Below are 11,488 nucleotides of genomic sequence, written 5' to 3'. Positions count from 1 at the left end.
AGACTATTTCATGTCCGACACCAGAACGTGGAAACAGCTGCTCCACTCTCAGTGGGAAACAAAAATACCCTGAAGATGCTAGAAATCTGAAAAAAACCGTAAAATTATAGAAATAGGTTAGAGAGAACTTTAGAGGTAGACAAAAAGTTAAAAATTTTGGTCCATCTTCTGATAAAAGGTTATTGACCTGAAATGTTAACTCTCCGAAGATGCTGGCTGACCTCCTGAATATTTTCAGCCTATTTTTTTGTTGCAGAGGTTGGAAATCTGAAATAAAAATAGAAAATGCTGGAAGTATTCAGCAAGTCAGACAGTATCTATGGAGAGAGAAACAGAATTAACATTTTAGCAAGATGCTCTTTTCAGCAGAAGTGAATGAAATGTTAGAAATCAAGCTTCCATTAAGGCACACAAACCAAAAGGAAAAATGGTCGATCTGTGGTTGACAGGAGAAATTAAAGATAACTCCAAGTAAGAGGTTATAAATATCAGTAGGCCTTGGGATTGGGAAATATTTGAGAATTTAACAAAGAAGGACTGAGAAATTGATAAGGAAAGGCAAGACAGAATATGAGAGCAAATTGGCAAGAAACCGAAAAATGCATAGTAAGAGTTTCCGTTGACATGTAAAAAGGAGAATACTAGTGTGGCCAAATGCTGATCCCTTACAGGCAGAGAAAGGAGAATTTATAATTGGAATAAGGAAGTGACAGAGGAATTAAACAACTAAGTCATGCCAGTCTTTAAGGAAGAAGCTACAAAAAATCTGCCAGAAATGACAGAGCATCAAGAGTCTAAGGAGAATGAGGAATTAAAGAAAATATTCATCAAAAATAGTACTACATAAATTTGTGAGTCTAAAAACTGATAAATCCCAAGCAACTGATGACCTACTTCCTACCATTTAGAAAGAGGTGGCTGTAGAGGTAATGGATGCTCTGGTAATAATTTTGTAAAATTGTGTGTATGGAAACTCCTGGCAAGTTTGGGATGTTGGTGGTGCCAGACTATTGAATGATGTTCCTATTAACATTCTGACACACTTCCAATTCACTTTTTCAAAACCTTACCTGGTAGAATAATACAGTTTTCAGTATACCTGGTAAGTTTCAAGGGATCGAGGGAAACAAGGTCCTGATAAATTTCAAGGGTATGTGGGAAACAGAATGAGGTGAATTTCAAGGGGAGCACAGGAAGTGAGGCCCTGGTGCAGTAAAGGGAGGAATCACCACGCAGTGAGTCAGATACAGAACCACTGGGTTTTCTGAATAGTTGGATGGATGATTATCAGAGCTTTACTGTATTTTGGAATTGTTCCTGTGAACTGGAAGGTAGCAGATGTGACTCCACTATTTAAGAAGGGAGAGAAAGAGAAAAAGGGTGTTACCAATCTGTGAGTCTAACATCAGTGGTGGGGTCGATATTGGAGTCTAGTGAAAGAAGTAATAACAAAACACTTTGAAAAGAATAGGCATGAATTTAAGAATGAGTCATGTTCAGTTTAACCTAAATGAGTTCTTTGAAAGGGTGATCAGTAGAACAGATAAGGGGGAATCCATGGATTTAGTGTATTTTTATTTTCAGAGGGCTTTTGATAAGGAGATGTCAAATGAAGAAGATGAATTCAGGAGAGAACAAAGAAAAAACAACAATGCTGAACTGTGAGATATAAAACACTGCAGATATTGGAAACCTGAAATAAACAAAGAACACTGGAAATACTCAGCAGCTCAGGTAGCAGTTGGGGAGAGAGGAAAATAAAGTCAACGCTGCAGGTTGATGACCTGAGCACCATTTTCCTGCACTATCTTCACTGGCCAGTTTTGAAACCAACAGGAAGGACTGATTATCCGAACGATGCTGGGTTCTGAGCACTGTAATCAGAAGATATGATGCTGAGAAGCAAATTGATTGAAACTTATAAGGTCTTGAGAAGCCTTGACGTGGTAGATGTGGGGAGGATGTTTCCTCTCCTGGAATCTAGAACTGAGGTTCACTATTTAAAAGTAAGTGGTTGCCACTTAAGCCAGAAATGAAACAGTATTTTCTCTCTTGGAGGATCATGAGTCTTTGGAACTCTCTTCCTCAAAGGGTGGTAGAAGCAGAGCTTTTGAGTATTTTTTTTAAGGCAGGGGTAGATTGATTATTGTTAAGTAAAGTGGTGAAAGGTTATTAGGAATACAGTAATGAGGTTACAGTCAGATCAGTCATGATCTCATTGAAAAGCAGAGCAGGCTTGTGGGGCCTGTTTGTACCTTCCCCTAGTTTGTATACCCATGTGTGCCTAATATGAGACACTATTGGAACATTGTCAAAGGCAAAATACAGAGAGGTCAGAATGGGAGTAGGATGAAGAATTAAAGTGACAGGCAACTGGAAGCTTGAGGTCACTCTCACTAATCTGACCTCTTACGGCAACAGATTAGCAGGAGGACAGCGACGATGCTAATAGCATCTCTGGACTGCCCTGTTGCCTCTTTGAAAAATGTAACTTGAGAATATCTGTCCCATGACAAGTCAAAGTAAATAAGGAACATTGGGGAAGGCACTGAGTATCTCAAGTTTCTACGTCGGGAGCACATGAAAGCCCAGCAAAAACGGTAAAGGAGCACACTACCTTTCATCTGGTTACCCACTAGCTCCATCAGACACCTCCTGCTCCTCCTGTGGCAGAGTATCCAGCTCCCACATACACCTCATCATCACTTTACTCATGGATCTAGAATAGAGCTGTTATATGTTCCATGGTTTGTCGTGGATGACTACAGTCACGCACGGGAGCACTTTTGATTTTTTTCTTTGTGCATTAAGTACATTGCATTGCCCATAGTTTGTCCCAAAGTTACCAAATGGAAGACAACTGCATCATTGCTCTTTCCCCATGACCTGCACATAGTTACAGAAGCCTGGAGGGCCCTGGTGGACACTGTGGGTCAAAAATTATGATCAACAGTGAACCACCAATGATCATCACTGACTGCTGAATAAGGTTCAGACTTGGTTTGGGTAGTCTCAACAGTTGCAACTTGTGGAGAAGAACAGGAGACATCCCTCACTGTGAGGCCCTGTGCACCAACAGGACAGTCCAGAACTCATTGCAATGCCATGGATGCCAGGGCAAGGTATGCCCACTAAAAAGCTGTAAATCCTGACCAGTGATCCAGCTTGAACTGTCAAATAAATGCGAGATTGTAATGATGGGCGGGGGAATGTGATTTGACCAGTGCTGCAGAGAGCCATGTGTGTCGTGAGGGAGTAGGGAATCTAGCCAGAGGGCAACACAAAGGAATTCAAATGTGTGGACTGTGTGAAAGAAGCTGAAGGGGTTTGAGACAGATCTTCTGAGATCAGACAGCCAGCACAAGAGTTCACTTGGTGATCTTCTGATTATCTCCCCGTCTATCCTGCGGGAGCTCCGCTGATGGGCCAGACATGGGTATAGGGGATTAGTTTAGATGAGCAAATTGGTTGTCATGGACAGGTTGGGCTGAAGGGCCTGTTTCCATTCTGTCTTACTCAATGACTCTAAATGCTGACCTCTCAGGTGGGCATAAAAGACCATGTGGCTTGTTTTAAATGAAGAGCTGGTGTCATATTCTTTGTTCCTCAACCAACACCAGCAAAAAGGGATAATGATTTTGCAAACTTGGTGGCCACAAATTGGCTGCTGCATTTGTTACATTTCAACAGTAACTATGATCATGTAGTCCTTTTGGAGATTTGTTTGCAAAATAATCTGATGTAGGAACATACCTGTAAATTTATTCAAGGCTTCATGGCCTAGAAATTTGATGATTCAGCATTGCATTTTTGAATGTTATATGACTCACCAGTTGAAGAATCAGTCTTAGAAGAAAACTGAAGATATATTGTGTGTTCCACAAATAATGATTTTCCTACCAAGTCCTTTCTGGTTCTAATGCCCAGATATATGCAGTGATGTCCATCAGCATGCAGTTGTGACCCAGAACCGGACTATGATTTACCAATTTTCCATTATCTGTTCAGCAATGGATCTTCAAGATTGTAAAGCTTATTTCATAGTACTCAATTGTTTGGGTCTTGTGTACAACAAGATTCTGCAGCAGCATTGACTCGCCATATATGGTCACATGAACACACTTTTACAGACACCTTTCAATTTCTAGGTACATTCTGCTAAGAAATTTGAGATGTTTAATGAAACTCTCATCTATTTTATCACGTACAGTCCTGAAACCTTTCTCATTACAGATACATTTTTATGAGTTCTCACCCTTGGTGTTGTAGCTGCTCCTTGCAAGGCAGTTGCTGAATCTCCGAGGAAGCAGTTTGTCTCTACCCCCTCAATCAAAATCTCTTACAATTTTAGAAAGATCTCTTCATAAACTCTTGTTTTTTAAGCATAACAATTACAGTTTCTTCAATCTCTCTTCATAAACTGAAGTACTTTGTGTGTCCTCTTCAAGACCTGGACATCTTTCCTGCTGTATGGTGCTTAGGATTCAGCACACTACTCCATGATGTCTAACCAGTGTAAAGGTTTGCCATGATGACATTGTTTCAGTATTCAGTGCCCTTATTTACAAAATCAAGAATCCTCTGCTTTACCATCTTATCAACCTGCACTGCAACACCTTCCAATTATATCACAACCTTAATGTTGCAAAATGTCCCAAGTTACTGAACAGAACACAAGAAAATAGAAGCAGGAAAAGGCCACTTGGCCCCTCCAGCCTGCCCCGCCTTTCAATCTGATCTGCCCCAGCTCTAATCTCCTCGTCCATGCTAGTTCCATATAGTCCTCAATTTCCTGATCTATCGAAAATGTACCTGCTTCCTCTGTAAATGCCCCCAATGATCCATTCTCCACAACCCACTGCAGTAGAAAATTCGAGAAATTCACCAGTCTCTGTGAGAAGTTATTCCCACACACCTAGAAATGACCGACTCCTAATCTTGTAACTATGTCCACTTGCTCAAGATTCTCCCACTAGTGGAAACACCTCGACATTTACCATGTCATGCCCCCTAGGGATCTTATATGTTTCAAATAAGATCATCCCTCATTCAAGGAGCATTAGCAAACCAAAACTGACATTGAGCCACAGAAGGAGATATTACGGCATATGGCCAAAAGCTTAGTCAGGACTCCAGGTGGTCAGAGGAAACTTAAAGGAGGATAGAAAGAGATGCAAAGAGTTTTAGGGAGGGAACCAGAATGTAGGACCTTAGCAGCTGAATGCTTCAACTAAAGCAATTACATTTGGAAATTATTAATAGTGCTCAAATAACATTGAGAATTAGAGGGTTGTTTAGGAACAGAGATAGGGAAGAGCAGGATCAGAAAGGGATTTGAAAACCATGATTAGAATTCTAAAGCTGCAGCATTGCTTCACTAGGAATGCAGTATAGGGCAATAAGTGCAGGAGTGATGGGTTAACATTGCTTGGTGTAGGATAGGACCTAAGTAGAATAGCTTTGGATGACCTTTTGTTTACAGAGGATAGAATGAATGTAGCCAGGAGTGGAATGGAGGGATGGATGAGGAGCCAGAACAGAGCTGATGTCAGGCAATCTTACAGATGTGGAAATAGGTGAGATTAGTGGTGGCACATGTGTCTGATTAGCTTTAAGGGCCTTTAATTATTTTGCTAATGACTGACATCACTAAGCAATAAACTATTTACTTAAAGCACCTGTAAATCCATGCTCCTGCGTCTCCTGTGTGTTGTTACTGTGCTGTAAATAAGGTAACATGCCTTAATGACTATCACCCAGTGGCTCTGACATCCACCATCATGAAGTGCTTTGAGAGGCTGATCATGGCACGCATCAACTCCAGCCTCCCAGGCAACCTCGACCCACTGCAATTCACCTACTGCCGAAACAGGTCTACGGTGGATGCCATCTCCCTGAACCTACACTCATCTCTGGAGCTTCTGGAGAATAAAGACGACTACATCAGACTACTATTTATTGACTACAGCTCTGCCTTCAATACCATAACACCTCCCTTTGCAACTGGATCCTTGACTTCCAGACCAACAGACCACAATCAGTATGGATAGGCAGCAATACTTCCACCACAATTATCCTCAACACTGGTGCCCCACAAGGTTGCATCCTCAGCCCCTTACTTTGCTCCTATACACCCAAGACTGTGAGGCCAGATTCTGCTCTAGCTCCATCTGCAAATTTGCAGATGATACCACCGTAGTGGGCTGAATCTCAAATAACGATGAGGTGGAGCACAGTAAGGAGATGGGGAGCTTAGTAACATGGTGTCATGATAACAAACTTTCCCTCAACGTTAGCAAAACATAAGAGCAGGTCATTGATTTCAGGAAGTGGGGCAGTGCACCCGCTCCTGTTTAGATCAATGGTGCTGAGATGGAGATGGTTAAGAGCTTCAAGTTCCTAGGAGTAAACGTTACCAATAGCCTGTCCTGGTCCAACTATGCGGACACCATGGCCAAGAAAGTGCATGAGTGCCTCCACTTCTTCAGGAGGCTAAAGAAATTCAGCATGTCCCTGTTGACCCTCACCAATATTTATAGATGCACCATTGAAAACATCCTATCCAGGTGCACCATGGCTTGGTATGCTCTGCCTGAGACTGCAAGAAACTGCAGAGAGTTGTTCAGTCCATCATGAAAACCAGTCTCCCCTCCATGGAGGGGACCTCTTGTACGATGAGATGGACTCTTGACCTCACAATCTACCTTGTTATGGTCTTGCACCTTATTGTCTGCCTGCAATGCACTTTCTCTGTAACTGTAACTCTATATTCTGCATTCTGTTATTGCTTTTCCTTTTGTACTACGCACTTATATGATGAAATGTTCTATATGGATGGCATGCAAAACAGAGTTTTTCACTGTACCTTGGTACATGTGACAATAATATACCAATTACTTTCTGATTTCTTTTTCTGTCTGTTTCAGACTCATTGCTTTCCAGACCCGCTGTGAGCCTACACTGTTCATCTGGCCTTCTCCAATCCCAAGCTACTCTGCAATCGTCCCATGATTCTGCGCTGCTGCTTGGGACTCCTGCGATCTTTTACTGTGCTGGTTCGTCATCTCTTTTTTTTACAATGTACAATGTATACAAGACTCTATTCATCCATGTACAACCATAAGGGCTTGAGGAAAAGAGCAGTTCTTCAATCAATGGGAATCTAAACATGAGGCAGCAAACTGTCTGCACCTGCAATAAAGCTACAAATTTGATGAGGTGGGTAGTTCTCCTTTATACTGTTCTCTGAGTTTGACCTGAACCCATCCAGGTAGCATAAAACTTGTCAATTTGCAGAGAGCATCAATACCCAGAGTTCTTTTTAAAAGTTCATTAGAACTAGGTAAACACCACAACTGCAGGTAAACTTTGATGGTACAGCATCTTGCTTACTTATTAGTCTGGGACGTGAGCCAAAGGTCATGAGTGCAAATGGGAAGTGTGGCCAGATCCAGGGTCTGGACTGTGGGCCAGGTGTGGAGCTGGAGCCTTGGTTGGGGTCTGGGACATCAGGGGTCAGGAACATGGGTAGGTTTGTGGCTGGAGCCGGGGTTGAGAGGGTTTGTATGTTTCCTGGTCTCTTTAAACTCACTGGGTTCACTGGAAACCTTAATGTACTCCTGTGTAACATGTAAAAAAAAGTGAAATAAATGTGTGTTTTTGTATTAATAAGGAGTAACATCTGGTAGACTATAAAATCTCCGAGTGGAGAAACACCAAAGTCCCAAGGGTGCTGGATTATCAGAGTTTAACTTTATTTTAAATGAAACACAATAGATAATATAACAAAAAGTTACAGTCTTAAGAAAATTACATAATACATAACACTGCAGAATATTACCACAAAATACAAATTGTACTGTGGTAATAGTCTGCAGTATTATATAATTACACCTATGTATTCTGTTGATGTTACACAGCTTTAATTTTTAATGGTAACTGCAATTTCAACTCCAACTAGGTTAAAGAGGTCAAAGAGTGAAAACAGATGTTAATTGGGTACAGTCTATCGAAATACACCTGCATGAAGCCTGAATTTAGCGTACAGTTTTCATCCTAAGAACTGCTTGCCACAACATGAGCCTGCATGATGTTAAACTAAGTATTAGCAGGAGTAGCACTCAGGGGCTGACTAAAGAGAAAACATGCAAGATCTTTGCAGCCCACTGAGACTGTGATTTCTGACTAGGAGTCGTATTTTGTAGAATAGCTTAGGGACCAAAGGAGAGGGCACACATTTTCGTGGATGGGGCATTGGAGATCCTGTTGAGGAGGAGGGATATTCCAACCTGTTGCTGAATATCAAGCACTCCCTTTCTTCTTTTGATACCTATAAAGTGTGCTATGATGGAAATGGACCCTTGGAGAGGGCAGTAGAGAATCTGGAATAAATTTTGCTTGAGAGTTGATGAAGTCTTGATTGAGAAAGGGTCCCAGAAAGTATTTCAGTGGTTTTTTTTATAGCTCCAGCAAGAATGAACATCAAATGGTGAGTATCCCTTTAAGTAGCTCTTGCAAATCAACATAAACATAACAATTATTTGCAATTACCTGATTGCTTACAGACAGTGTTACATTGCAGTTTGAGGGGTGCATTTTGATCTCCTCAAAGGAATATTCACCAGAGTTATAGAATAAAACAAGTCATAATTAAATTTGTAATTAATGTTTTCATCAGATATGCAGCAAACAAATGCATTTGTCTAACTAAGGGCAGCACAATCTCATTACCCATTGCAAGTTTCTTTGTACTTTAAGTATACATTCAAGTTTTCAGTCTGTATGGCTCCAGTTCTACTTGAATAACTTCAAACCATCCACTTCATTAGGCATGAATTTCCAACATTATGGCGGATTGTGACTTTATGCATTATAGTAAGTTATCCTCCCTTCAGCATTTTATGCTTTACCCACACCTTTAAATTCAACCCAGGCAGATTACTGGTTTTCAAAAGAATTACAAGGGAATTCATCTAATTTGTGTTGTAAGCAAACCTAGTAAGAATGACATTCAAACAACTGCTGATTAAAGTTGTAAGCAATAATTGGTTATTATTTGTGAAAACTAGCTTAATAATTCATGTGTCTATATGTGGAATTATGACATTTGTCATACTTCTATGTGGTGCATAACTCTCTGATGTTCTCCCTGTAGTGGGTCTTGGTTCCTTAAATTTATGGGGCTAGTTGTTCTGCTGATTATTATTCTTGTTGTTTTACATTTGGCCGAGGAAAATATCACAGCCAAACTTGATAAAATTGTTTATACACTTTTGTTTACAGAAATAATTGTTGGCAAAGTGATAAGGAGCAGAAATACTTATACATTTTACCCTCCCTAAATAAAATAGAAATGCTGGAGATATATTTAGTACCTGTGGAGTCAGGACTGAGTTACGTTTCATCAGAACTAGAAAACTGAGAAAACAAGTTTGCGTTAAGTTTGGGTGGAGGGAGTGGTGGAGAGGACGAAGAGAATGTCCGTGATCTGGTGGAGACCAGGACTATTACAAATGCTGTTAATGTTATGTGAGTGAGGGTAATGAATGCTTGTAGTCACAGCTGATCTGTCTGGAGGAGCGTGAAGAGAGGGAGATGAAGGAGGGTAGAGAGAGAAAATAAGAACAATGCTGGAACTGTGAGGATGCACCCGTATCCCAAACAATGATGAGTCAGAGTAAAGGAAGAAGATGGAGGGCTTAGTGACATGGTGTCATGACAACAACCTTTCCTTCAATGTCTGCAGAACAAAAGAGCTGGTCATTGACTTCAGGAAAGGGGGCGGTGTACATGCACCTGTCTACATCAATGGTGCTGAGGTCGAGAAGGTTGAGAGCTTCAAGTTCCTAGGAGTGAACATCACCAATAGCCTGTCCTGGTCCAACCACATAGATGCCATGGCCAAGAAAGCTCACCAGCGGCGCCTCTACTTCCTCAGGAGGCTAAAGAAATTTGGCATGTCCCCTTTGACCCTCACCAATTTTTATCGGTGCACCATAGAAAGCATCCTATCTGGATGCACCACGGCTTGGTATGGCAACTACTCTGACCGGAACCGCAAGAAACTGCAGAGAGTTGTGGACACAGCCCAGCGCATCACGGAAACTGGCCTCCCCTCCATGGACCCTGTCTATACCTCCCGCTGCCTTGATGAAGCAGCCAACATAATCAAAGACCCCTCCCACCTGGGTTATTCCCTCTTCTCCCCTCTCCCATCAGGCAGAAGATTCAGGAGCCTGAGGGTACGTACCACCAGGCTCAAGGACAGCTTCTATCCCACTGTGATAAGACTATTGAATGGTTCCCATATATAATGAGGTGGACTCTTGACCTCACAAACTACCTTGTTATGATCTTGCACCTCATTGTCTACCTGCACTGCACTTCCTCTGTAGCTGTGATATTTTACTCTGTATTCTGTTATTGTTTTTACCCTGTACGACCTCAATGCACTGTGTAATGAACTGATCTGTACGAACAGTATGCAAGACAAGTTTTCCACTGTACCTCGGTACAAGTGACAATAATAAACCAATACCAATCGGTCACTGGAAATCTGAAGTAAAAGAGAATGCAGGAAATAGCAAGCTCAGACAGCATCTGTGGAGAGAGTAAAACTGTTAATGTTATAGCCAGATGAAGTTACATCACCACTGGCCAGTTGTGGTTCAAACAGGAAAAGATGGTTATCTGAAATTGAGTTCCGAGGGCTGCAATATGACCAGATAGAAGGAGGTGTGTTGTTCTTCTGAGCTTGCGTTTGGTTTCTTTGGAAAAATGTATGAGGTCATGGGCAGAGATGTCAGAGTGTGGACTGGGATGGAGGATTAAGGTGACAGGCAAATGGAAGTTCAGCGGCACTTTTGTGGACTGAGTGGAGGTATAGTGAAAAATGGTCATCCAAACTGTATTTGGTTTCTCCAGTGTAGAGGAGTCCACATCATGAGCACCAAATACGATACAATAAATTGGAAGAAGTGCAAGTAAATTGCTTGAAGAACTATTTTGGTCCCTCACTGGTAGAAAGGGAAGAGGTCAAAGGGCAGGTTCCCTGTTCCCTGTGGTTGCATGGGAAAGTGCTGTGAGAAGTACCCTACCTAATGTGGTAGGGTACTGAAACTGATTTTCATGATCCTACTGTATCTGTTGTTGAGATCAGCTAACTTAGTGCAAACCAAGGCTCAAACTTCACGACTCTTACTGTGGATCAATTGTACACTGAGTGATTATGAAACCCACCCATGCAACATGTGATGCACCTAAATGAGGATTGAAATGTACATGCAGGACCAATTTGATAGAGAAACAAAGGACTGCAGATGCTGGAATCTAGATGAAAAACACGGTGATGCTGGAGGAACTCAGCAGGCCAGGCAGCATCCGTGGAGAAAAGCTGGCGGTCAACGTTTTGGGTCAGGACCCTTCTTCAGGACTGAAGATAGGAAAAGGGGAAGCCCAATATATAGGAGGGAAAAGCAGAGCAGTGATA

This window comes from Pristis pectinata, chromosome 2 (assembly GCF_009764475.1).
Source record: "Pristis pectinata isolate sPriPec2 chromosome 2, sPriPec2.1.pri, whole genome shotgun sequence".
Classification (NCBI taxonomy): Eukaryota; Metazoa; Chordata; class Chondrichthyes; order Rhinopristiformes; family Pristidae; genus Pristis; species Pristis pectinata.
The sequence above is the reverse complement of the archived record's forward strand: the minus strand, read 5'-3'. Positions refer to the sequence as shown.